Source organism: Neovison vison, chromosome 7, assembly GCF_020171115.1.
Source record: "Neovison vison isolate M4711 chromosome 7, ASM_NN_V1, whole genome shotgun sequence".
Classification (NCBI taxonomy): domain Eukaryota; kingdom Metazoa; phylum Chordata; class Mammalia; order Carnivora; family Mustelidae; genus Neogale; species Neogale vison.
This window is the reverse complement of record NC_058097.1, coordinates 165,413,414-165,438,759: the sequence shown is the minus strand read 5'-3', so window position 1 is coordinate 165,438,759 and position 25,346 is coordinate 165,413,414. Positions and strand designations below refer to the sequence as shown.

At 40.9% G+C, this 25,346-nt stretch overlaps 1 pseudogene; it reads left to right on the top strand.

The window, feature by feature from the left end:
- The first annotated feature begins 17,426 nt into the window (after positions 1 to 17,426).
- LOC122913575 lies at positions 17,427 to 18,376 on the top strand (annotated as a pseudogene).
- The last annotated feature ends 6,970 nt before the right edge of the window (positions 18,377 to 25,346 follow it).

The following is a 25,346-nucleotide window of genomic DNA, read 5'->3' as shown; positions in this document are numbered from 1 at the left end:
TGAAATACTTACACACTGAAAACTATGAAACACACACAAAAATCAGGCAGACACAAATAAGTGGAAAGGCATCCCATGATCATGAAGTGGAAGAAAGAACACTGTTAAAATGTTCATGCTACCCAAAATAATCTATAGACTCAATGCAATCCCTATTAAAATCCTAGTGAGCATTTTTTTTTTCCTCACAGAAATAGGGAAAAAAAAGTCCTAAAATTCAGGTGGAACCGTAAAAGACTCCAAATAGCCAAAGCAATTAGCTAAAGGAGCAAAGCTGGAAGCACCACTCTTCATGATTTCAAAATATATTATAGAGCTTTTTAGGGTTTCATGAATGAGATCTGAAAAGCTTCAAGAATCTGAAAATTCGGGCGCCTGGGTGGCTCAGTGGGTTAAGCCGCTGCCTTCGGCTCAGGTCATGATCTCAGGGTCCTGGGATCAAGGCCCGCATCGGGCTCTCTGCTCAGCAGGGAGCCTGCTTCCTCCTCTCTCTCTGCCTGCCTCTCTGCCTGCTTGTGATCTCTCTCTGTCAAATAAATAAATAAAATCTTTAAAAAAAAAAAAAAAGAATCTGAAAATTCTACAACTGCATTTATTTTTCATGAGCAGTAAATTAGGTGAAGATGTACCAGACTTGATACCTCATTGCAAATATAACTTGTACTGGAACATCAAGAGCTCTTTAGCTACAGCCTACTATGCGCCTTTTGCTGCCTCTAAATACCTTTCCTTGTGAAATGGTTTAAATTTGCCTTGGAAACACCAGCTTCCTGTGTTCTACTGCTAAGGCTACAGCATATATTTGTAAAAACTTTTCTGCTCACTAGGACACCTTGTTAATTACATATTGGGCTTATATCAATATTGGGCTTGTTGACTGCAGGCTATTCAGGAGTTGAAACCTTACTCAGACCATCTGCCAGACCCTGCCCATTGGAAATGCTCTTCCCTATTACTGTAATGAAATCACTAAAATCATTTCCTGTTCCTGGTCCTTGTTCAGATCTTCTATCTATTGTCAATAAGAGAATATTAAAATACTCAGGAAAGTCCACATATCCTTTTCATCTTGGTCTACAGTGTAGCACATGGCTTTGTGTTGTAGTGCTGGAAATAATAAATAATGACGTCAAGCCTATTGTAATTAAAAAAAAAAAAACAACAACGGCTGCTTATTAAACGCTTTCCCCAGCTGGTTTTCCTTTGACATCATGGAATCTGTTTATAATGACTTTTATGGGTTTTCCCTCTTACTGTTCAGGGTTTATGTGATTACATAAGAAATTGAAACATTTTGGGAACAGACCCTTTGTAGAACTGAGTTTCCTGCTCAGTTAGTCAGATTACGACAATGGGACAGTGGGAAGGGAGGATGAAGAGACTTTTTATTCTCCTGGAGGAGTTCTGACTTCCTGAAGTATGGACTTGCTTCCAGGCAGGAGTGTACATTGAAATCATGGTGGGTGGGTGGATGAAGACTGTATTATAGTCTACAAGTCAAGAAAACGCATGTACATGGCTTTGTCATAAGTCACCGAGTCAGTAGTTTTGTTTTGAGTGCTGTCTGTTGACGCCATACCATTTGAGGAATTTGGCAGCTCTATAAATTCACTCTTCCTTTGGGACTGTATTTGGAAGGCTGGTGGCATTTGTAAATCCATGAATGTGCTTTCTTCAAAGTGTGATTGGCATTGGACTTGTCTTTCCTGTGTCCAGGAGCAAGCATTCATTTGGCCAATCAGCAAATACTCCTGGAGGAAACAAATCCTTTAACTCCCCCATCTCAGAGAAGTCTGTACTGTCTCACCATTGGGCGAAAAAAAAGCCTGCTGATGTTGTGGACCCAGGAACAAAATCCCCAAAATGCCCTATTTTTTTTTTTTTAATGTTTGTTTTAGGTTTGGATGAACCAGATAATGTCCTGTTTGTCATAATCGGTTCTAGAAATAATTTCAGTTTTTGTGATTGTAGTAGTCAATATTGAAAGCGATTTGAAGACTTCTTGCTCCAGATGTACTGTTTGCTTGTTTCCCACAGCAAGTGATATCTGAATGGTCTTCAGAGATCCAGATTTCATATTTTCAGATGAACCTTGAGTAATCTGAAAATCTTAGAAGATTTTTTTTTTTCATTCTATTTGGACATGTTTTAATGTGGGTTTGCTCTCTCTTGAGAGCACATGGATGAAGGCACACAATTTTTCACAACAATTCATGAAGCACTCAAGGATTATTTTATGTTCTAGGAAGTTGTACCCTGAACTCTTGTGGCCCCAAAGGAAACCAGGGGGATCGTGCTGCAGAAGCCCTTTGGAGGAACGTGCCAATTACTCCGTAACCATGAGTTGGCTCTCCTTTGATGGAGAGATTAATAGTTTCCATAATCATATCATCCTGGTTGCTCTGTGCCCAGAGTTTACTTAGACTTGAAAGAAATGGAAATTAATTGGAAAAGAAAAAAAAAAAAGTTCCTCTCTTGCCTCACTTCCAAAACCTCTCATCTGGAGAAGGGATGAGAAAGAGATTCAAGGGTGTGTTGTCAGTGGAAGCCAAGAAGTTTATTCTCTTTTGCAGTTCTTGATGTAAAGATCCAGAAGAAAGTAGCTGGATAGTGGGGAGGATATAGGCACGGGAATTGGGGCACAGCTCTGCACATATAATTCCAAACAGAAGAGAAACATTTGGTAGCGAACCCGGTATATACCTATGAAGCCATGAGTACCTGCTGCTGGAAGTAAATGCAGAAGAAGCAAAAAAGGGGTTTTGTAACTCACGTGATTGCTATCAGACAAATTAGATTGCTCTACTTCCACTATAGAGAAGGTGCTGTGAGCTTATTTGTCACATCCTTGGAGTTTGGGAAATATTTTCTTTAGTTAGAATCTATTCTTTTCTGGTGCTGAAATTGGAGCTCAATTCTTTTTTTAGCCCTGTCACTCTGACCAGTTCTCTTGCCCTTTGTGCCAGTGCTGATAGTTGTAATGTTGCTGTTGAGCCTCAGAGGATTTCAGTGGACAGAGGATTTGGTTCTTCTTGGGAGCATTGGGATATTAATAAAATGTTCTGTATCTTCCATCAGAGATGAACTTCCAACAGGTGATCAATAAGTGTTTTGTTGAAGTTTATTGAACCAGTAAGAGAAACTGAATTGTAGAACACTTCTCATTTATTCATTCATGCCACAATATATTGTGATTTTTTTGGAGTTGACACGTGTTAAGCACTGCTTGGTTTATGGGAGTAAGAAGGTGACAATTCAAAATAGGAAGAAAACAGACAGCTAGTTAATAGTTGTGTTCATTCTATCAGTTCCTGAAAGTCATGGACCATGTCACTTCCCTTGAAGTGATGTACTTTTGTTACCAGACAGAGAACCAGTTCCAAATTCAGATTCAACTGCTTACCACTTGAAAATCATTACTCAAGAGACAGGTGATGGTGGGAAAGGAATGGTTGCTTTATTCAGGAAGCTTGCAACTTGGGAAGGTGGTAGACGAATGTCTCAAAGACCGTATTCCCCATCCAGGGAAGTCATGGGAAAAGGGAGGGAGGGGGTTCTGTGTGCCAGAGAAGCAGGTGCCCAGGTGGTTAGTCGTTTGTCAACCTGACCCTGAGTAGACTTGCTGGCATTAGTAGCAGCTGTTTTTGGATGTAGTCAAGCTTTATCTTCTGGGAAAGTTTGGTCCTTGATGCTTAAGGCCAGGGGTCTGCACATCTCAAGGAAAGTAGGTTAGTTCTGCTACAGATCAAGAAAGAGATTGATGTTAGCAAGCAAGGAGTGCACAAGCTTGAAGCAAGTTAACCCTTAAGACCAATTGGGGTGCTGTTACACTTTCACTCCTGCAAGTTACCTGCCAGTAGGAGATTTGGGTTTGTTTGTTTTTTTACTCTTAACGTGATTATAAAAGATAGATTGGCCTTTTCTTCGGTGGTTATCTCCCTGCAGTTTATATGTAGGCCCAACAACAAGCACCCTTCCACCACTGGCCATCTTCAATGACAAGGACAGAGATGAATGTTTGCCACACCTCTCTTTGGGACCTTACAAAGATACCATCTCTCAGGCTACTCTCATTCCATTCCAGGGATTGACCATATCCCACCTTCAGAGGGAGGCTCTGAGTTTTAGCTTTCCCAAGTTCTCTGAATTCTCCATACAGGTGTCTGCTGAATTGAGAGCTAGCCATCATGCCAACAGGCCTGCCATACCACAGCATGGTGATGCCACTGCAGAGGCTGGAGGCAGGGGGTTGAGGGAAGGTTGGTCCAGGAGGCTGGAAGAATGATGTGTATATAAGAGACTCCAGGCTTTGGTGCTACTGGGAGATGAGATGAAGCCCCATCACCTAGGGAGAATTCTAGAACCTGACCCAAGCCAAAAGAGCCCTCCTGAATCTGCATTAGCTGTAGAACATAGGTGCAAGCAATGGTGAAGCAGCCAGCACTCTGGAAGCTGAGAGTTCACAGTTGGAAAGAACACAATCCTTTTCACATCTACCATGAAGTCTGATGGTTACACCGCTATGGACACCATCTTAGGAGGAACCTCTTTAAGACAGTAAACTGTTTTTTGGTTTTTGGTTTTTTGTGGTTTTTTTTGAGACTGACAATTCTTGAAGAATTCTTAAAGATTGAATTCTGACAATATTGATAATATCAATTTCAGTTGTTGAACCAGAGTAAATTAAAATAGATTGGATCTAAAATGATTTGATCTTTGACTTATTAATTTTCCTATTACTAACAGATGTGGGCTCCAGAGAAATAGCAGATTTGATATAAGCAAAATGAAGCTGTACCTTTTCACATCTGAGTAACACTCTGAGTTAAATTTTGAGACCCTATAACAGGGGAAAGAGTCCGAGGGGATGGACTTACCAAAGTTTTAATAGATAAGAGAATCTTTACAGACGTCTTTCGGTATTTCTACAGTCAGATATATTCTGTATTCCTCTACGTAGGTTTATTTCCAAGAAAACAAAGGGGCAGGTGGTGATAGATGATAAATGTATTTTTTAAAGATTTTATTTATTTGTCAGAGAGCACAAGCAGGCAGAATGGCAGGCAGAGGCAGAGAGAGAAGCAGGCTCCCTGCTGAGCAAGGAGCCCGATGCGGGACTTGATTTCATTACATTTTAGGAGGCTGGAGGTTTGCTGACTGACTTTGTATCCAGAATCCATAGGGACCACCTAATATATATGTTATGAAGTATCTTTATCTTGGAGTGAACCGAGAGTGTTCCTTTAAAGGCTGGCACATCTAAAGGAAAAGAAATTGGAGAATTCCAAATCTGGTTTACAACCAACCTCCAATGTAAAACAGCCTAACTAGTTCGTTCGTATATTAAGCAAGCATCAGCTGATTCCCAGATACATGTCAGTGCCAAGGACTGGGAATACAGTGCTTGGAATATGGCAGTTGTTCCATAAGTGTTAATTGCCTAAATAAATGAAAGCTGTGCTCTCTATCCAGAGACAGAATTACCTAAAGCTAATAAAGCTTAACCTTTAAAGATTTTATTTATTTTTATTTATTTATCAGAGACAGACGGGGGACCTTTAAGCAGTGGTCCCCAAAGTTTGATGCACATAATAATCACCTAAAGGTATTTTATTTTATTTTTATTTTTTTTAAAGGTTATTTATTTATTTGACAGAGAGAGAGACAGAGATCACAAGCAGGCAGAGGCAGAGAGAGAAGCAGGCTCCCCACTGAGCAAGGAGCCCGATGCAGGGCTCGATCCCAGGACCCCGAGATCATGACCTGAGCTGAAGGCAGCGGCCTAACCCACTGAGCCACCCAGGCGCCCCACCTAAAGGTATTTTAAAAATGCTGATACCTGGCTCTCCCCACCACACATGCCCCCTCTCCCTACATTCTTATTTATTTGGTATGGGGTGCAAACTGAGTATCAGGATTTTTAAAGCTCCCCACATGGGTCTAATGTATAACAAAATTTGAGAGCTACTATGTTAAGGGCCTCAAACTTGCTCAAGCCCCTTCCAAAATGCCTGGGAGGTGCCTAACAATTTCAGCTGTGAAATTTTTAGTCATTTTCTTGAACGGTCTCCCAAATTGAATAAGCTTCAGGTGCTACAAAACCTGGATCCGACTTTCTGTATCCTTGCGGCGTTCTTTGTCCAGTCAGCAGGTTACTCAGCCAGCACGAGCCTTTCAGAGGTATAATGTGGCGGAAAGACGCAGATTACCAGTCCTCTTATGGCTGTCACCACATGAAAAAGAAACTTATAAGCAACACCTGCCACTTTTCGTGGGCTCATCCTTCTTGTTTTTCTGGTCCATGACTGTGATGTTGGATTTTTGCAGTGCTTTCAGAAGGAGCTCCACTTTGGCGTAGAATTGGTTGCTACCGATGTCAGGGCTCCATGGGTTTTGGGGTTTTGGATTATGATTGGATTTTCATGGTTAGTACAAAGTTTCTAGCATTCTAGCACCAGTCCTTTGCAAGAGACACACGCTCATACGCTGATCCTTTTCTGTGTCCCTGGAGTTCTGTACCTCACCATTCTCCCTATCTTTCCTGGGGGAGTTGCCTGGTGATGCTTACGAAGCTGATTTAAAGCTCTACAAAATTTATTCAGTGATTTTATTGCAGAGACAAACAATAACCATTTCTGCTGTACATGTGGGCCAGCTGGCAAATAAAATGGCCACATGTGGAATTTCCGCTTCTTTGCCTTTGGCCACGTGAGCATCTGGGACTGTGTGTCCCTGCCTCAATGGGATGAGCATGCACACAGCCTGCAGAGGAAAGAATGGAGCAGCTCACTGTGCAGGAGCGTTTTGAAGCGGCTCTGAACTTGCTAAATTGCCGTGTGAGCAGATTTGCTAGTATCATCTACTAAGTACAAAGGCTACTCCTGGCTTCTTTGAGGCTTTGTTTTTCCTGGTCGCGTTTTGTTGTGAGTCCTCTTGGTCCCTTAGGTGTATCAAATGCCTACTTAGCAGGTCATATCCAGGTTATTTACACATCTGATTATCAATGGCTTGTTACCTTTCAAGGAAAGGTTACATAATACATAAACCAGAGTCCTCAGTGATGACTCAAGGCAGATTAAGGTCATGGCTGCTTCTCTTTGTAAGAAAAGACAGGCTTTTTAAAATTGATTTCTGTCACAATGGAGCCTGTAAAGTCTTCTGATATCTGGCACCTAAGAAAAGGTGCCAACTAACCTCTTCCAGTGTGGGGTCCTGGGGTATTAATGCCATGCAGGTAGGATTTCCTCAAAGATGAAGGGATGATCTCTCCTTTGTGTCTATTTGGAACTCCTGGAGTGGCATTCCTTTTTTTTCTCTGTATGATTTTTTTTTTTTTCTTCACTCTTCTAGATGGTCACATTTAGATTATTTCAGAATATTCCTGATTATTGTAAAAGCTTGGCCACACTTCAATGAACTCAGTTAGAAATACAAAGGAGAAAGAGGTTAATCAAGTTTGCTCACTTTCCCTGATGTAGACTTAGTGATACCCTTTCATAAAAGCTTCAGAGATCATTAATTAGACAAATGGTACCGGCTTTGCTTTCTGCAGCCCCAACAAATGCTGTTTGGCTGGTAGGAGAAATGACTAGTTGCACTGAATGAGGGGGCTGATAATGCCTCTTTGAATGGTACAAAGCAAACATTAAGACAGCAGATATTGGGGAAACCAAGTGCGCCTGAGCAACAGGGTCCATTTCTCCATGCACAGTTATTTTCAAATGCTGTAAGATAGTCCTCCTTCCTTCTCGAAAATCTGAACCGGCATGTCCTAGTGATTTGGAATGTTCTATATTTCCATAGTTAATGGGATTTTTCTCACAGTTTGCTTTATTAACGTGAGCAGGAATGCTGTCTTGCACAACTCCAGGGGGCAGCATTCACACTGTCTCTTATATGCCTTCTGGACTTAGAATGCCGTGGCTCTTCCGGATGGTATTGGGCACTTCATAATTAGCTCGTAATAATAGACAAGGAAGCTTCCTATGACTTAGAACCCAAAGTTAAAGAACGCTAAAAACCTGAAGAAACAAAAAAATCCTGTGGGTTCCATAGTCCATTATTTGAAATTTTTTGGTACATTGAGGAGAAAATTACCTGGGATAAGTGAGTTCTGGGACCCTGGTCCCCCTCTGTCACTCTCTCTGACTTTAGGTAAGCTATAATGCATAGCAAATAGAAGGCTTTGTCATGACCAGTACTAATTGGGCCGTTTTGTTCAATGTGTTTGACCATAAGCCAACATTTCTTGGAGTAATAATGGTGAAGAAAAGTTGTTCAAATAAAAAATAAGGTTTCCAGTTGTAATTTTTAAAAGTGTAATTGACAATTGAAGTAGATTTGCATAACGCTGCGTGTAACCAGACGTGTGCACAGCTCTTCCCGGAAAGCCATTCGGGTGTTGTCAGAGATGAGTGCTCACTGAGGTATCATATTGTGAAGATTACGTGCTTTTTGGAGGAAGATTTAGTAGATTTGGATTTTGAGGACTCAAGAGATTATGTCCTGGCCTGATCTCTCTCATCCCTTTGTCTCATCAAACTACTTTCCATTTGAACATGAGTAGAATCCCATATGGCCTGTAACATCTGAGGTCTTATACAGACACCTCTGATTCATACTCAGATACATGGATCTTTGACCTGATAAAAGATTACAGAGAGCATTTTGTTTTATCATCACATTTTCATTTCTCTCACGTAGTCTTGCTTATTTTTATATTCATTCATTCTTTCTCAACAAACATATGTTGAACATCTTCTCTGTCACAGGTGCTGTGTTGGATCCAGGGCTGTAGGGATGAAAAGCACAGTCCTTGCTCTGGAGGAGTTTATGGTAAAGGAGAGAAACAAGGAAACAAATAATTATAATCCATAGACCAGAGTAAGCTCAGAGAGCATTCCCCGCTGTGATTGTGGCTTCTGGCTTCTGGCTGTAGTTTGTTTCCGAGATCCCCTTTAATTAAATGGCAAAATGTAAACTAAACATATACTCATTCATGGGCATTCAGGCCAACTCTCATAAGTGGTAGCAGGATGAGTAAGACAGCACAGTGCTGTTGGAACAGCTAGTTTCAGGTTCTTTTTCTGTCCTTTACAAGCTGTGTAAGTCTGGGCAAGTCACTGAACTGTTCTGTCTCCATTACTTTAAAGACCAAAATAAGCAATATAAATAAAAGTACTTTGTGCAATGGAAAACACTATTTATATTTAAGACTTTTTTAGGGAAAAAAAAAGGCACTTTGCCACATGCACATACACACACTGAAGAATAATAAGACCAACTTTTTTTTTTAAGATTTTATTTATTTATTTGACAGAGAGAGATCACAAGTAGGCAGAGAGGCAGGCAGAGAGAGAGAGAGGGGGAAACAGGCTCCCCGTTGAGCAGAGAGCCCGATGCGGGGCTCGATCCCAAGACCCTGGGATCATGACCTGAGCCGAAGGCAGAGTCATCCAGGCGCCCCAATAAGCACAACTTTTACTTTGGGCCCCATTTTTTTTTTAACCTGAAAAAACATTCTTTTTTCCTCTGAAAGGATTTTTTAAAATCATAAATACAAACTGGATTGTGATTCTCAAAACAATTCTTCCTTTTACCAATCTTCAGTCACAAGGCAATTAGAAAGTATGCATTTTATTTTATTTTATTTTATTTTTTAAAGATTTTATTTATTTACTTGGCAGACAGAGATCACCAGTAGGCAGAGAGGCAGGCAGAGAGAGAGAGAGAGAGAGGAGGAAGCAGGCTCCCCATGGAGCAAAGAGCCTGATGCAGGGTTTGAACCCAGGACTCTGGGATCATTACCTGAGCCAAAGGCAGAGGCTTTAGCCCACTGAGCCACACCCAAGTGTCCAAAAGTATGCATTTTAGACCCTCAATTTGTGTATAGCATGGTATTAAGATAAAATCCCTATAGATGATCCTCAGAATAATTTTGCAGAGGATGATTTTCCCTGAAGGGTGCATACTGTATGCACTTCAGTCTTACTGGACAAAAAAGAAAAGTTCTCCATGCATTCCATACAGTATACACCCACATTTAATGTATTCCTCAACGACTCACCACTAAAAATTCAACATGTCTTTTCCCATCTTTAGAAGTATAACATCTTGGGACTGCAACTTTTCAAAGATAATTGTGTAGATGATGAATACTATCATGGCTTTTCAAACTTTGATGAGGTATTTGTATAAGGGTTTGGAGTTAAAACATATATTAAAATAAATGTTCTTGTCTGAGGTGATATTCTTCTGTATCGAAGAGCCACAGGGAAAGGGAAGAGGAAGGAAACGTGCAATTACTGAGTGCTTCCCATATGCTAAGACCAAATCTAGAGAATTTACATACATAATCATATATGTAAAACAGAAACACCTGGCTAAGTTACAGTCTTTTATTCTTCATAAGAATAAGAAAAAATTAGGGCTCAGTGGATTAAAGCCTCTGCCTTCGGCTCGGATCATGATCCCGGGGTCCTGGGATCGAGCCCTACATCGGGCTCTCCGCTCCTTGGGGAGCCTGATTTCTCCTCTCTCTCTCTCTGCCAGCCTCTCTGCCCACTTGTGATCTCTGTCTGTCAAAAATAAATTAAAAAAAAAAGTCTTAAAAAAAAAAGAAGAAGAAAAAATTAAAATGTATATAGGGTTAAACATTTTACATCAATTTTCATGTATACTACCTAAAAATAGGATGGGGGGAAACAGGAGTTGCCCACATGTGGGTCAACGGCTAGGTCCAGAAACATCATTTTAAGCAAAACTGTGTATTTGCACAACTATACATTTCAACTTTACCCTCTCTCCTGAACTGCCATGCAAATAGCATAGTTGTAGGGGTGGAAATAAAATGATGCTACAGGCTAATCTCAAACGCTTCCCTAGAATGATCCACGTACAGCTCTTTTCCTATATTACATGAACATTGAACTGCCCTCATACAAAAGGCTGTATTAGTTTTACTTGTTATTTTCCCAAGGAGACACATGAAAGGACAAAGCAAGTTTCCAGCACTGGAACACTTTTGGTCATATGAGTATTCTGAAGGTATAACACCCATGCAATCTTTCTGAAAATTGTTTTTCAAGGATTTACTTCAAGAAAATAAAAGAATAGTTCAAGGATAGAAGAAACAGTAACTTATGGGTCAGAACCCTTTTATTTGATGAAAAAGGGATCAAGTCAGCTGTGACTGGTTCCAGATATTCAAACAATGTCATTAAGTCCTGCTTTCTCTTTCTCTTTCAGTAGTGCTCTTCTCCATGTTGGTTATCACTCTCAGTAAGTCTTCTCCTCTGGGTGACTTTCATTAGCTATCATTCTTCAAGGTTAAAGATAAAAAAATTTCTCCTCTTCTTAATTGTAAACAAGTTCTTGGGCCTGATTCTTATTGGTCCAGATTGGGTCATGTGACTATCACTGGCCCTTCCTTCCTTCCTTCTGGCTAAAGGCTAGCAATCCTCTGCCTGGCTGGTGTAGAGTCATGTGACTGTCCTAATAGTGTGTAGGCAGAGACAGAATCAGGTTCATCCAAAGCAAGTGGACTGAGTGTGGGAGTCAAGAGGGAGTCCCCAGAGGAAAGAGGTTCTGTTAACAGAGGAAGAGGGAATAGATCCAGAAGTCAGAAACAGTAATGTCCTCTACCAGCAATGAACCAATAAACAAAGAAAATTGTTAGTTGAGATCAAATCATCACTGATAATGTAGTATTTGATGCAATCACTAAATATTAATGTACTAATAATTTGGAAGTAAAATTTCAACACACATTTGAGGCTCAGTAAAGATTTGTTGAATGAATAAGTGAGGCGGTAGGAGGTTTGAGATAGAGTGGACTGAGGAAAGAGAAGAGCATTATAAATTCTTTGTCTTGTTAAGGAGAAAGGTTATAGTTACTGATTAATCTTGGTGTTGACAGGATTAGATTATATACATTGAAGTGTGTTTACTAAGCATTCAAGAATAATCACTATTGAGGGCGCCTGGGTGGCTCAGTGGGTTAAGCCGCTGCCTTCTACTCAGGTCATGATCTCAGGGTCCTGGGATTGAGTCCCTCATCGGGCTCTCTGCTCAGCAGGGAGCCTGCTTCCATCTCTCTCTCTCTCTGCCTGCCTCTCCATCTACTTGTGATCTCTCTCTATCAAATAAATAATGAAAAAAATCCTTAAAAAAAAAAAAGAATAATCACTATTGAGAAAGGAAAAAAGATACGGAATTTCTAAACTACTGGATTATGAAGAGAGAGGGGGCCACAAAGAAAATTTGGTCGATCCAGTAAAAATCTGGTTGTGAAAGGAAAAAAAATAATGCATTTAATACCCATGATTTGAATGTGTCAAATCCTATTATTAAAAGTAAAGATTTTTCTGTTGAGAGGAAAATCAAATTTTATGTTGTTTAAAGGAGACAGCCGTGACAACACACAATAAAGGGATGGGTAAAGAAAAGCTAGGTAAGTGATAAAATAGAGGGCAAGAATCAAAAAACTAAATAGGATTCAAAGCAAAAAAAACTTAAAGGGACGCCTGGGCTGTCTTACAAGTGGTACAACTAATATAATAGCATGCCTGTCTCAAGGGCTAACAATGAGGATTCCAATCCTTTGAGACAAGGATGCTATTACATCTTCATTTTACAGACAGAGAAACCAAGGCATGAAAGAGTTAAGTAAGTTGCCTGAGGTCACCCAGCTAAGTAAATGGCAGAAATGCTTTTGGCCTCACAGCCCATGTTCTTAACGCCTATGCTCTAAATGCACACACATGTATAGACTTTTGTACCTTATAGTAAAAAATAGCTGGGCTCTTTGTATTTGGTTCCCGTCTTCTTCTGGGCTTCTAGGAAGACTAGACTTGACAGCTGTCTTGTGGTAAGGAAGGGCATGGTGATTAGTGGTAGCCAATGAAAGGAGAGCAGAAATGACAAGTGTCATTTCTGGGCCAAAGCATTTAAGAGCTGGCATGCCACCTCACAACTCTCTTTCCTCTCTGGTGACAGCCGTAGACAGATGGTGGAGGCACAAGATGGAAGTTACCCGAATCCCTGACTAACCGCCCACCCAGAGAAGCACACGGAGGGGAGCTGCCCTGCAGAGTCTCCCAGTGGGTGTTGGACTTAGAGTGAGAGAGAAATAAACCTTTATTGTCTCAACATAATAAAGGGATAGCTTGTTCCTGCAGGATCGCTTACTCTGATTAGTACGTGCCCCAAACAAAGAATTCATATTCTCTTCAAATGTAATAGAGTATCCATAATATTAGATAACATAATGAGCCACAAAGAACATCCTTACAAATTTCCCTAAGCAGAAATCACACAGGCACATTCTCTAACTCTAGTGCTCTAGTGTAATAAAGGAAAAAAAAATAAAGGAAGAAACTAAAAGAACATAACTGCATGGAAACCTTTCAATAATGGATAATTTTCTAGGAAAATGTTCAATACTAAAATTACCTCATAAGGAAGTAGAGAACCTTAAAAGGCTAAGAATATTCACATTGGAAAGGTAGTAAAAAAAACCCTTGTTTGTTTTTTTTTTTTTTAACCCTTGTCTCTGTCTCAAGGCAACAGAAAATGGTGGGAAATTTCTAAATTAATTCTAGAGATTAAAAAACCCTGTTAACAGAGCTGGTTAAGAACAGTCATACAAAAAGAAAACTACAGGCCAGTTTTTCTATTAATATGAATGTAAAAATTATAGGCAAAATGTCAGCAAATAAAATTTAGCACCATATTAAAAGATATATAAATATATATATATAAACATCATGATCAAAGTGAGTTTATCTTACAAATATTTAACATTAGGAAATCTTTTAATAGATTAATAGATTTAAAAAAAGACGAGTTATGTCATCATTTCAGTGAGTGCCAATAATTCACTTGATAAAATTTAACATCTATTTCTGAGAAAAATCCCTCTGTAGTCTGAAATAAAAGAAAACATAATACCTATAGCAAATATGATTCTTAATTAAAACATTAGAAATATTGCCATTAAAGCCTTGAACAAAACATTAAGAATTATTAAGCATTGTTCTGACAACCCTACCTAATACAGTAGGACAAAAAACAGATACAAGGTACAAATATTAAAAAGAAAAGATTAAAAATACTATTATTTTTATAGTTTGTTTTTCATTAATCTTTTTTTTTACAAATAAAGCACAAAAACAGAAAACTGCATAAAACCAATGTGTACCTTATTGAATTATTAAAAAGCAAATACTCCCATATCCATCACCTAGTGCATGAAATAGAACTTTGCCAGTCAGCCAGATGTCTGCCTTTATGCCTTCCTTCAAAATAAACCACCATGCTGACTTTTATGATGATCACTTATTTGAAAGGTGCTGTTTTTTTCAGGTGCCTTTTCAGAGGATATGATTGTGTACCGGTGACCTATTAGAATGGGTGAGGCTTGTGATGGGTATCAGAGCACGATTGCATGGGGGACTGGGTTTTATATGCAAACAATGAATCATGGAACACTACTACATCAAAAGCTAATGATGTACTGTATGCTGACTAACATAACACAATAAAAAAAGTAGAACCAATGAGATCAGTAGGATGGACTTCGCTCCTATAATTATTCTCCCACTTTCTAAATCATCTATTTCTTCTGCCCTACAAGATCCTTTTTTCTTTAGTATTTTCTATCTTTTTTTTCTAGTATTTCCTAGTTTAACAATAACCAAAAATTGCTCCCGTTACCCCACATCCCCCTCCAGCTGCAAGCACATTGTTTCTGCTCCTCTACAACAAAACTCCTCTGAAAGAGTTGGCTCTGGCCTGATCTCACCTCTGCTCGTGTAAACTGGATTCCCTGTGTCCCATACCACTGACAGCTGCCCTTTTCAGGGATCCCAGTGACTTCCCTGTTGCCGAGTCCAGGTTATAATTCTGTCCTTCACTTGAAGTAGCATTAAAGGCAACAGACAGTTCTTTCCTTTCTTTCTTTCTTTTAAAGTTCTTTTCTTTTTTAAAACACATTCTCCTCTTGGCTCTCGGATACCATGTTCACCTGCGTTTTCTCCCTCCCTGGTGACATCCCTTCAGCCTCCTTGTCCTTCTTTTCTTAGCTTCTGAACATTGGCATGCCCCATGGCCCAGTTTTGGGCCTCTTTCTTATCTCCTTTTTTTTTTTTTTAAAGATTTTATTTATTTATTTGACAGATAGATCACAAGTAGGCAGAGAGGCAGGCAGAGAGAGAAGAAGGTAAGCAGGTTCCCCACTTGAGCAGAGAGCCCGATGCGGGGCTCGATCCCAGGACCCTGGGATCATCACCTGAGCAGAAGGCAGAGGCTTTAACCCTCTGAGCCACCCACGCACCCCTCTTTCTTATCTCTTGATACATTTTCTCCCTAGGAAATTTCACCTAGCCCTGTGATTTTTTTTTTTAAGATTTTATTTATTTATTTATTTGACAGACAGAGATCACAAGTAGGCAGAGAGGCAGGCAGAGAGAGAGGGAAGCAGACTCCCTGCTGAGCAGAGAGCCCGATGCGGGACTCGATCCCAGGACCCTGAGACCATGACCTGAGCTGAAGGCAGAGGCTCAACCCACTGAGCCACCCAGGCCCTGTGATTTTATGCACTATCTTTATGTATGGTCATTATACCAATGACTTCTACATTTATTTCTATGTCCATGGTCTCTTTGCGAATTTTAGACTCCCATCGCTTATGCCTACATGACATGATTCATCTGGATAGCAAGGGGGCATATCAAACTTAGAACGTCCAAAACAAGCCTTAATTTTCTCCACCTTAGCAAACCTGCTCCCCCTCCACCATCTGCATCTCAGTAAGCGAAACAATAATCTACCCAGCTGCCAAGTAAAGAGCCTATAAATTATCCTTGAAACTCAGTTTCCCTAACCAGCCCCCCACCCCCTGCCATCAGCTGATCCTGTTGACTCCACCTGTGAAGGACATCCTCGGTTGTAGGTTCTTCATTCTCTTCAGCTGCACTCTGCCCATAGGCAGCATCTTATCTCAGCTGGACCCCTTCAGTAGCCTTTCAGCCAGTCTCCCTGCTTCCTGACTTCTTTTTTTAAAAAAATATTTTATTTATTTGACAGACAGAGATCGCAAGTAGGCAGAGAGGTAGGCAGAGGGGGTGGGGGGATGGAAGCAGGCTCCCTGCTGAGCAGAGAGCCCAATGCAGGGCTCCATCCCAGAAAACTGGGATCATGACCTGAGCCAAAGGCAGAGACTTTAACCCACCGAGCGACCCAGGCACTCCATTCCACTCCTAACTTCTTGTGCCCCGCACCCACAACTAATCTCTCCCTGTCCACCTAAGAACTGGAACAAGGGAGAAGGCAGTGACCCAGGGACTCCTTTAAATTGCAGCATAAAAGATTGACTTGACTTTATAAAAACAAAACCATTGTAAGGTATAAGATATCTGAAATGACTTTAAAGACATGAAAGGCTTGGGTGAGGGTGATGCATAAATAGTTACCATCCATAATATCTGGAGAGCTCCTGCTTATCAATAAGAAAAAACCCATTAAAGAATGAGCAGTGACAGGAAATTCACAAGTGAACAGATGTCTGAAAGGATGCTCAGCTCTGTTAGTAATTACAAAAATGCTAATTAAAAATTAGATATTTGTCTTCGCTACTTGGATTATCGAAATTAAAATGAATAGCATCCACCGTTTGTTGGGGTGAGGATGTCGTTTTATATTCTTGGAAGTAGGGATGGAAGTTGGTATCATCTTTCTGGAAGGCAGTCTGGCAGTATTGCACAAGCGGGAATGAGGTCTACAGAAATGCCAGACTGCACATATGCACACAATATAGCTTCTATCATTCAGTTGTCATGAATTGAAAAGACGTATCGAGAGATTACTATGTGCCAGGCACTGGGATAGCCAATGGAGATTTATCAAAAAATGCCCACAACAATAACAAAAACAAGAAACAATTTTTGCCTTGTGGGAGGTATAAGTAAGTGAAGTCACACAACTACCTGGGTAATAACTTGCTGTAAGTGCTCTAGAGTAAAAGGGCGGGGTGTGAGGGAGGGCCAAGCGGCGAACCTAACTTAGACCGGGGGATAGTTTACTTCAGAGAAGATATTGACCCTGAAGTGAAAATCTAAATAAAGGATGGGACAAGATAATCAGGTGAGGAGACAGAGTTGGCCTGTGAGGGTGGAGATCTTCAGGGTAAGCATGTGGGAAGGGCCTGAAGTGGGAAGGAGCTTTGCAGAGAAGTCTAGAACAGAACGGTGGATGGAATGCGGTGAAGGAAGGGAGAGTGATAGGGTAACAAGCTAGAGAGGTGCATTAGGGCCAGATTGGATGTCTTTGCAGTTGATGAAAAAGACTTTCAAAGTTCATCCCCCGTCTTTCAGCCTGCGGATGCCGCCGAGTAAGGATAGTTAAAAGTCTTCCCTCCCACTGCTGTCATGTCTAAGCCAGAGTCTCCCAAATAGCCTGAAAAGCTGTGGAAGCGCTTCATCAGAAGTTGGAGCTTTGAAACAACCAGCGCACGTCTGAAGAGCCATTTTGAGCAATGGAGAACGCCTGCAGGCTGCACCAAACCCTCCACAGGCTTTGGGTTTGTCACCTCTGCTCCTGTGGAGGAGGCGGATGCTGCCATGAATGCAAGGCCATACAAGGTGGACAGAAGAGTGTGGAAACAAAGAGGGCTGTCTTAAGATTCTCAAAGACCTGGTGCCCACTTAACCGTGAGAAAGGTTTTTGTTGGTGGCATTAAGAAGACACTGAAGTACATCATCTAAGAGATTATTTTGGACAGTAGGGGAAATTTGAAGTGATTGAAATCACAATTGATGGAAACAGTGGCAGAAAGAGAGGCTTTGCTTTTGTAACATTTGATGACCATGACTTTGTAGATAAGACTGTCATTCAAAATTCCCATACTGTGAATGGCCACCACTGTGAAGTAAGGAGAGTTCTAACTAAACAAGAGATTAGTGCTTCTTTCACTGAGAGAGGTCAAAGTGGTTCTGGAAACTTTGGTGGAGGTCATGGAGGTGGTTTTGGTTGGAGTGACAACTTTGGTCATGGAGGGAATTTCAGTGGGTGGCAGTTGAGGTGGGGGTGGATATGGGGCACTGGCGACGGCTGTAACGGATTTGGTGATGATGAAAACAGCTTTGGAGGTGGCAGAAACTGTAATGATTTTGGCAACTACAACAATCAATCTTCAAAGTATGGACCCTTGAAATGAGGAAATTTTGGAGACAGAAGCTCTGGGCCCTGTGGTGGTGGAGGCCAATACTTTGCCAGACCATTAAATCAAGGTGGCAGTGGCGGCTGCTGCAGCAGCAGCAGCAGCAGGAGGGACTGCAGTGACAGGAGGTTTTCATTGCTGTCAGGAAACAAAGCGTAGCAGAGAAGAGAGCCAGAGAAGGAACAGGGAAGCTATTACAAATCTGTTACAACAGAGTTGTCAACTCAGCCTAGCAGAGTGGGGGCAGGGCTGAACTGCTACAAAGAAGGCATGCTTTAGACAATCCTCATGTGTCTGGGTAAAAAAACTCAAGGACTGGGGCACCTGGGTAGCTTGGTGGGTTAAAGCCTCTGCCTTCGGCTCGGGTCATGATCCCAGGGTCCTGGGATCGAGCCCCGTGTCGGGCTCTCTGCAGGGCAGGGAGCCTGCTTCCCTTCCTCTCTCTCTGCGTACTTGTGATCTCTCTCTCTCTCTGTCAAATAAATAAATAAAATCTTTAAAAAAAAAACAAACTCAAGGACTGTGTTTGTGACTAATTGTATAGCAGGTTATTTTAGTATCTATTCTGTGGAAAATGTAAAGTATTCCAACAAAGGGTTTTAATGTAGTTTTGGGGGTTTTTAGCTGTTGATTGCTAAATGTAATAGTCTGATCATTTAGATGTGTCTTTTAAAAAATATAAGTAAACTTCATCCTATGAATAATGGGGAGCCATTTTATGGTTATGGTCGGTGTAGTGACATATTTGTTGTTTGCATTTGTAAAGGGTGGCAAAATGATTGTGTAGCTCAACAGTAGTTCTTGGTGTAGTTTAAAAATGAGAATGGAGGAAGAAAAAAGAACCAGTGAAGAGATAATTGCAGTATTTCAGAGACAAGATGGTGCTGGATTGGACTGGCATAGTGGCAGAGGAGATAGAGAGGAGTAGATGAGTTCAAGTATATATTAGAGGTAGAAGAGATCAAATTTAGTCATTGTGGGGTGAAGGAGATGAAAAAGAAGCATAAGCAGGAAGAAAAGAGACTTGAGGCAGTCAGGGAGATCATTTACTTTTTTTTATTGGTATAAAATTCGTATAACATAAAATTAACCACTTTAAACTGAGCAATGCATTTAGTACTTTGACAATGTTGTGTAACCACTATCTCTGTTTAGTTCCAAGACATTTCCATCATCCCAAAATAAAACCCTGTACCCACTAAATGGTTACTCCTTATCTCCCCCTCTCTGCCCTCGGCAGCCACCACAATGCATTCTGTTTCTATGGATTTACCTATTGTGGATATTTTCTATGAATTGAATCATACAATAGTGTGAGCTTTCGTGTCTGTCTTTTAGATCGCATAATGTTTTCCAGGCTCATTCAGGTTGTAGCATGTATTTGTACTTCCCTGGGTTTTTTTTTTTTTTTTTAAGATTTTAATTATTTATTTGACAGACAGAGATCACAAGTAGGCGGGGGTGGGGGTGGGGGAAGAAGTCTCCCTGCTGAGCCGAGAGCCCGATTCAGGGCTCGATCCCAGGACTCTGAGATCATGACCTGAGCCAAAGGCAGAGGCTTAACCCACTGATCCACCCAGGGAGCCTGGTACTTCCCTGTTTTTTATGGCAGGACAGTATTTCATTGTATGTATATACCACAGTTTGTTTATCCATTTATCCATTTACAGACATTTGGATGGACTTTTGTGTCTGTCTTTCAGCTATTGTGATTAGTGTTGCTGTGAACATTGGTGTATAAGGATTTGCTTAGATTCTGTTTTCATTTCTTTTGAGTGTATACCTAGGTGTGGAATTACCAGGTCATACGTTAATTCTTTGTTTAGCTTTTTGAGGAACCCAAACTGTTTTCCACAATGGCCGAATCACTTTATATTCCCACCAGCAGTGTGTGACAATTTACGTATCTTCCACGTCCTCTTCAACACTTGCTACTTTCCCAGGTCCTCTTTTGGAGACGTCAAGATGCCAATGTGTTATGGAGGTAGAGAATAAAATAAGCTATTGGATATAAAGGTCTGGAATTCATAAGGAAGGTTTGGTCTTGGACTATATATTTTGGAATTGTTAGCCTACCAAGAGCATTTAAAAACAGGAGAGGTGATAACATTGGTTAGGAAAAGGGTATAGACTGAGAGAACAAGGCCTAGATCGTTACTCAGAAGAACCTGGGGTATCTGGGGGGAAGAAGAGGAAGAGCTGGTAAAGATCAAGGAGGACCAATCCACAGATATTCCCAGGGCAGGTTAGCATATGAGAAACAGGAAATTGGGATGTGTCCCTCTCAAATATGTCCTGTTGAAGATCCAGGGAGTGCAATGGAGTATTCCTCCATCCATGGAATCAGTACTTTTAATATCTCAAAAAGCACATCTCTGGATCAGAAAACTCCTTGCCAAAGATTTTCACAGATCTTGGGATGCCTGGGTGATTCAGTCATTAAGCTTCTTCCTTGGGGCGCCTGGGTGGCTCAGTGGGTTAAGCCGCTGCCTTCGGCTCAGGTCATGATCTCAGGGTCCTGGTATGGAGTCCCGCATCGGGCTCTCTGCTCAGCAGGGAGCCTGCTTCCCTCTCTCTCTCTCTCTGCCTGCCTCTCTGTCTACTTGTGATTTCTCTCTGTCAAATAAATAAATAAAATCTTAAAAAAAAAAAAAAAAGCTTCTTCCTTTGGCTCGGGTCATGATCTCAGGGTCCTGGGATCAAGCCCCATGTTGGGCTCCCTGCTCAACAGGGAGTCTGCCTCTCCCTCTGCTCCTCCCCCCTGCTCATGCGTGCACTCTTTCTCTCAAATAAATAAATAATCTTAAAAAAAAAAAAGATTTTCACAGATCTAGAAAATAGTACAAACATAAGGAAAAAGACCATTTCCCATCTGGATACCACTCAAAAACTTCTAATTTTGGCAAGAGGTGTCCATGTCTTAATCTTTGTAACCTAAGAATATGTTATTTTTTCGTGGCAAAAGGGACTTTGCCGATGTGATTAAGGATTCTGAGATGGGAAGATTATCCTGGGTTATCTGGGTGGCACAAAGTAATCACAAAGGTCCTTACAAAGTGATAGCAGGAGGCAGGCAAGTCAGAGGGTGAGTCAAAGATGCTGCATTGCCTGCTCTGAACATAGAGGAAGGATTGAAATGAGGGGACTTTCTTCAAGGTGATGGAAATGTTCTATATTTTGTTTGATGGTTACACAACTGTATGTGTTTGTCAAAACACGGAGAACTGTACATCTCCAAAGGGGGGATTTTACTGTATGTAAATTATACATTAATAAACGTGACTTTAAAAAATGAAGGATAATATCCTACAATATAATGTGTTACATACATAGTCCTTTGGGACAGGATCTAAGGGACTGAGCACTCAACCAATAAATAACCTAGTCCAAATATTTGGCTTTTGTGCCATGTTGTTCAAACATTTTTTCTGCTCATAAAGCATTCTCATCTGCTAGCAACTTTAACATTTCTTTAATTGGAAGCCTGTTGAGCTCTTCTCAGGCTTTTAAAAAATTAATTTAATTTTTTAAAAATTAATTTTTAATTTAAAAAATTGCTCTTCCTCAAGGAACAAGGGAAGCCACCAAAAGAATGGTGAAGTAGGGCTGGGCTATCAAATAAACCAGAAGCACAGAGACATGGGGGAGGAGGGGGGAATTCCTGCTTTGGTGCCAACCGGGAGAAACAGATAAGCCTATAGAAGGTCATTATGTCAATAGATGTCATCTTGGTTTGGAGGGAATTTCCAGCGCTGGGTTGTTTAATATTAGGCTTATGTAGTTAAGAATGGCCTGGCATTAGCTTAATTAAAACACGAGTCGGATATATCCAAAGGCTAAGGGTGCAGGCTGGCGGGGACCGTCAGCACCCAGCCGCGGTCAGCTCCGGGCCGACTCGCCCCCGCCCCGCAGGCGAACTCCCTTCTCATTGGCTGCTTCCCAGCCGCCTCGGGCGCCTATTGGCCCGCTAAGACTCCCGCTTCCTATAAGAAGCGGACAGTGCCCTGCCGCAGGCAGTTCCAGCTTATCATCAGCAGCCTCACAGGTGAGTGGGGTGGCTCCTTCCAGCTGGGATCAGGGACCACCGTCGTCGAGGATTTGGGGGCGCTAGGCCAGTGCGCAGAGGCAGGGTCACTCTCTCAGGAAGTAACTTCCTGTGGAGATCTGGATCTGGGGAGTCGAAATTGTACCCCTGTGGTGATTCTTCTTTTCTCCTACCCTTTTTGGGGAAGAAAAGACTCAGTTTTTGAAGGCTTGCTGTGTGCCAACAACAGGCTCTTACACATCAACTGATTTCACCTTCACGACAAAATCTGTGAGGTGGGTGCTTCTTATATTTTTCCATTTCTTGGGAACTTCAGAGTTGAACTCAAATCTGTATGACTCCTTTGTGTTAGCAAGAAACGAATGCATTCTTCTTCCTTTCCTTCCTCTTGACCAAGGGGCAGCACCTCTTTTTTCCTTCTCCCATGAAGGGAACCTTCCCTTAGGCATCTCCAAAGAAAAGGACATTTCAGTTGTCAAGCCTCTCAGCATCACACCTACCTTCATCACCAGCACCCTAACACAGTACAAGGTTACAACTGACAAACAGTGCTAGTTGTTCACATCCAGCAGGTAAGCTTAAACTTGCCTCTGACCGTTTGGTTTCAGTGGGTTAAAATTAATTCCCCACTGATGTTCTACTCTAGTTGATTTGGGGGAAAAAACTGGAGTTCTAGTTCTAATCCATCCAGTAAAAGTTTGTACCCATCAATTAATTCTCAAAGAAGGATGGAATTCATTTATTTGCTTTAAAAGTAGATGTGAACACAGCTTAAAGTAACTAGAAGTGTTCCTGTAAAGACATAATGTGTGGTTTATGAATTTCAGCACTGGAGTTTACTTGTATATATGTTGTTATCATATTAGCTTATCTTCAGGTAGGGGTATGTCTTCTATTTCCAAGGAAATTTTTTAAAAAACTCTTTAAAAGATTATTTATTTATTTATTTGACAACAGAGATCACAAGTAGGCAGAGAGGCAGGCAGAGAGAGGGGAGGAAGCAGGCTCCCTGCTGAGCAGAGAGCCTGATGTGGGGCTTGATCCCAGGACACAGGGATCATAACCTGAGCTGAAGGAAGAGGCTTAACCCACTGAGCCACCCAGGCGCCTGGAAAATGTTTTTCATGGGCACTGTTTTCTCTTTTATTTCATCTTCACTTTCATTCTTATTCCTTTCCCCAAGTCAAAAATGAAAAGCAAGATTCTCTGTAAGATTCTCTCCCTCCGCATCAATCCTTTCCACAACTTTTAGTTCTGTCTTCAAACAACATCTGTGATTTCAAAATATTTTAATTTGATAGTGCTTTGTGCTTCTTAGAACAGATACATTTAAATTATACCTGTTACTGATTAAACTGAAGGGAGAAAGGAATTAGTCGATTTAAGAACCTTGACCTCTACTTTTCAAGGGGCTGTTGATCTTCTGACTCCTTCTTGATATGTCTTCCTTATTTCCCACGGTATATCCGGAACGCCAGTGCATCTTTAGTCCGGCCAGGAGATGAAGCAGAACAACTCCCTGCCTTTTGTGGGAAAGGGGAAAATACCAGTTGGCATTGGCTCATTAGAGTTTTTTTTTTTAAATAAAATATGTACTTTTTTTTCTTTTTTGAATGAGACATGGGTTTAAACAGGAGTAATGCATTGGACACTATGTAGCTTTTTTTTTTTTCACTATATAGCTTTTTATCTTACCAGGCTGCGCTATAGTTTTTGCCCCTGAAGAAGTAGAGGGGGTAGATATGCCGAAGGGAGACAGGAAACAAAGTGACAAAAGAAAATGTTGAGGTTCTGAAAAGGGTTTAGGGGGATAGTTGAATAAAGGGAAAAAAGGGCTGATGCCTCATAAGCTCAACCAAAGTTATGCTCTTAGATCAGAGCCCTATATTCTGTAAACTTATTTTGGGGGGTTGGGCAGTGGGTGGAGGGTGGGGATAGGGGAGTAGATGAGAATTGTTTTCTTCTAGGTTTTTATTTTATTTCTATTTTTATTTAATTAATTGATTATTTAATTATTTTTTATCAAAAGTTCCTTTTGAGAAACTTTAAGGATAGGAATGTTTCTAAATTTCAATATAAAATGCCTTGTGCATAATAAATATTCTGTTAAGGTATCCTTCACCCTTCTCTCCTCAACCCAATAAAGATATATTGGTGGCAAAACTAGATCTATTCCAGAACCAGGGAAAGAAGAGAGATTTTTGAAATCCAAAAGGATGGAGTGAGACCAGCCATGACTGTTACTACCTTTTTATAATGGCTCCTAGGGGAGCTTACGGGCTAATTTTGAAATGTGAGAGGAAATCTTTATATAGTTTTATACAAGAGTTGCATTCTAAACTCTGAAAGATCATGGAAGGATGAACTTTCAGGAGATCTGAAATTTTGTCAAGTTTTCTCACTGACTGGCAAAAATAATCTTTCTCTACTGTTCTCTGGTCCTTGCTTGCAGTTGTTAAAATTTGCTTTCATTATGAACACGATGGTGTATTAGGAAGTAGCTTATATTTTCAGAATCCTTTTTCTTCAGCATGTCATGGGGACAGTATCAAGGAAAATGGGGATTTAGTAAATATAGATTGACTAGGGTCTTCATCTATTTACAAATGTGTTGCTGAATCATTCACTTGAGATTTGAAACTTAATATATTTTAGGGGTTTCATATAAATAAACTAATGAAACTGAAAATCACCTTAAGACAAAAGAATACTTAGTTTCATGTCATAAAACAACCTTTACCATCTTGTGACATGCTTAATTCCCCAGGCAAGAAAATTCTTAGCCAGAGGAATTTAGAATGTCATTTTTGGGAAAGATTTTATTTATTTATTTATTTGACAGACAGAGATCACAAGTAGGCAAACAGGCAGGCAGAGAGAGAGGAAGGGAAGCAGGCTCTCTGCCAAGCAGAGAGCCGGATGCGGGGCTCGATCCCAGGACCCTGGGACCCTGGGATCACGACCTGAGCCGAAGGCAGAGGCTTTAACCCACTGAGCCACCCAGGCGCCCCTAGAATGTCATTTTTATTATATTTAATATTTTAACTTTTTTTGAAGACCAGGAAATTTGGGATGCACTTCCCA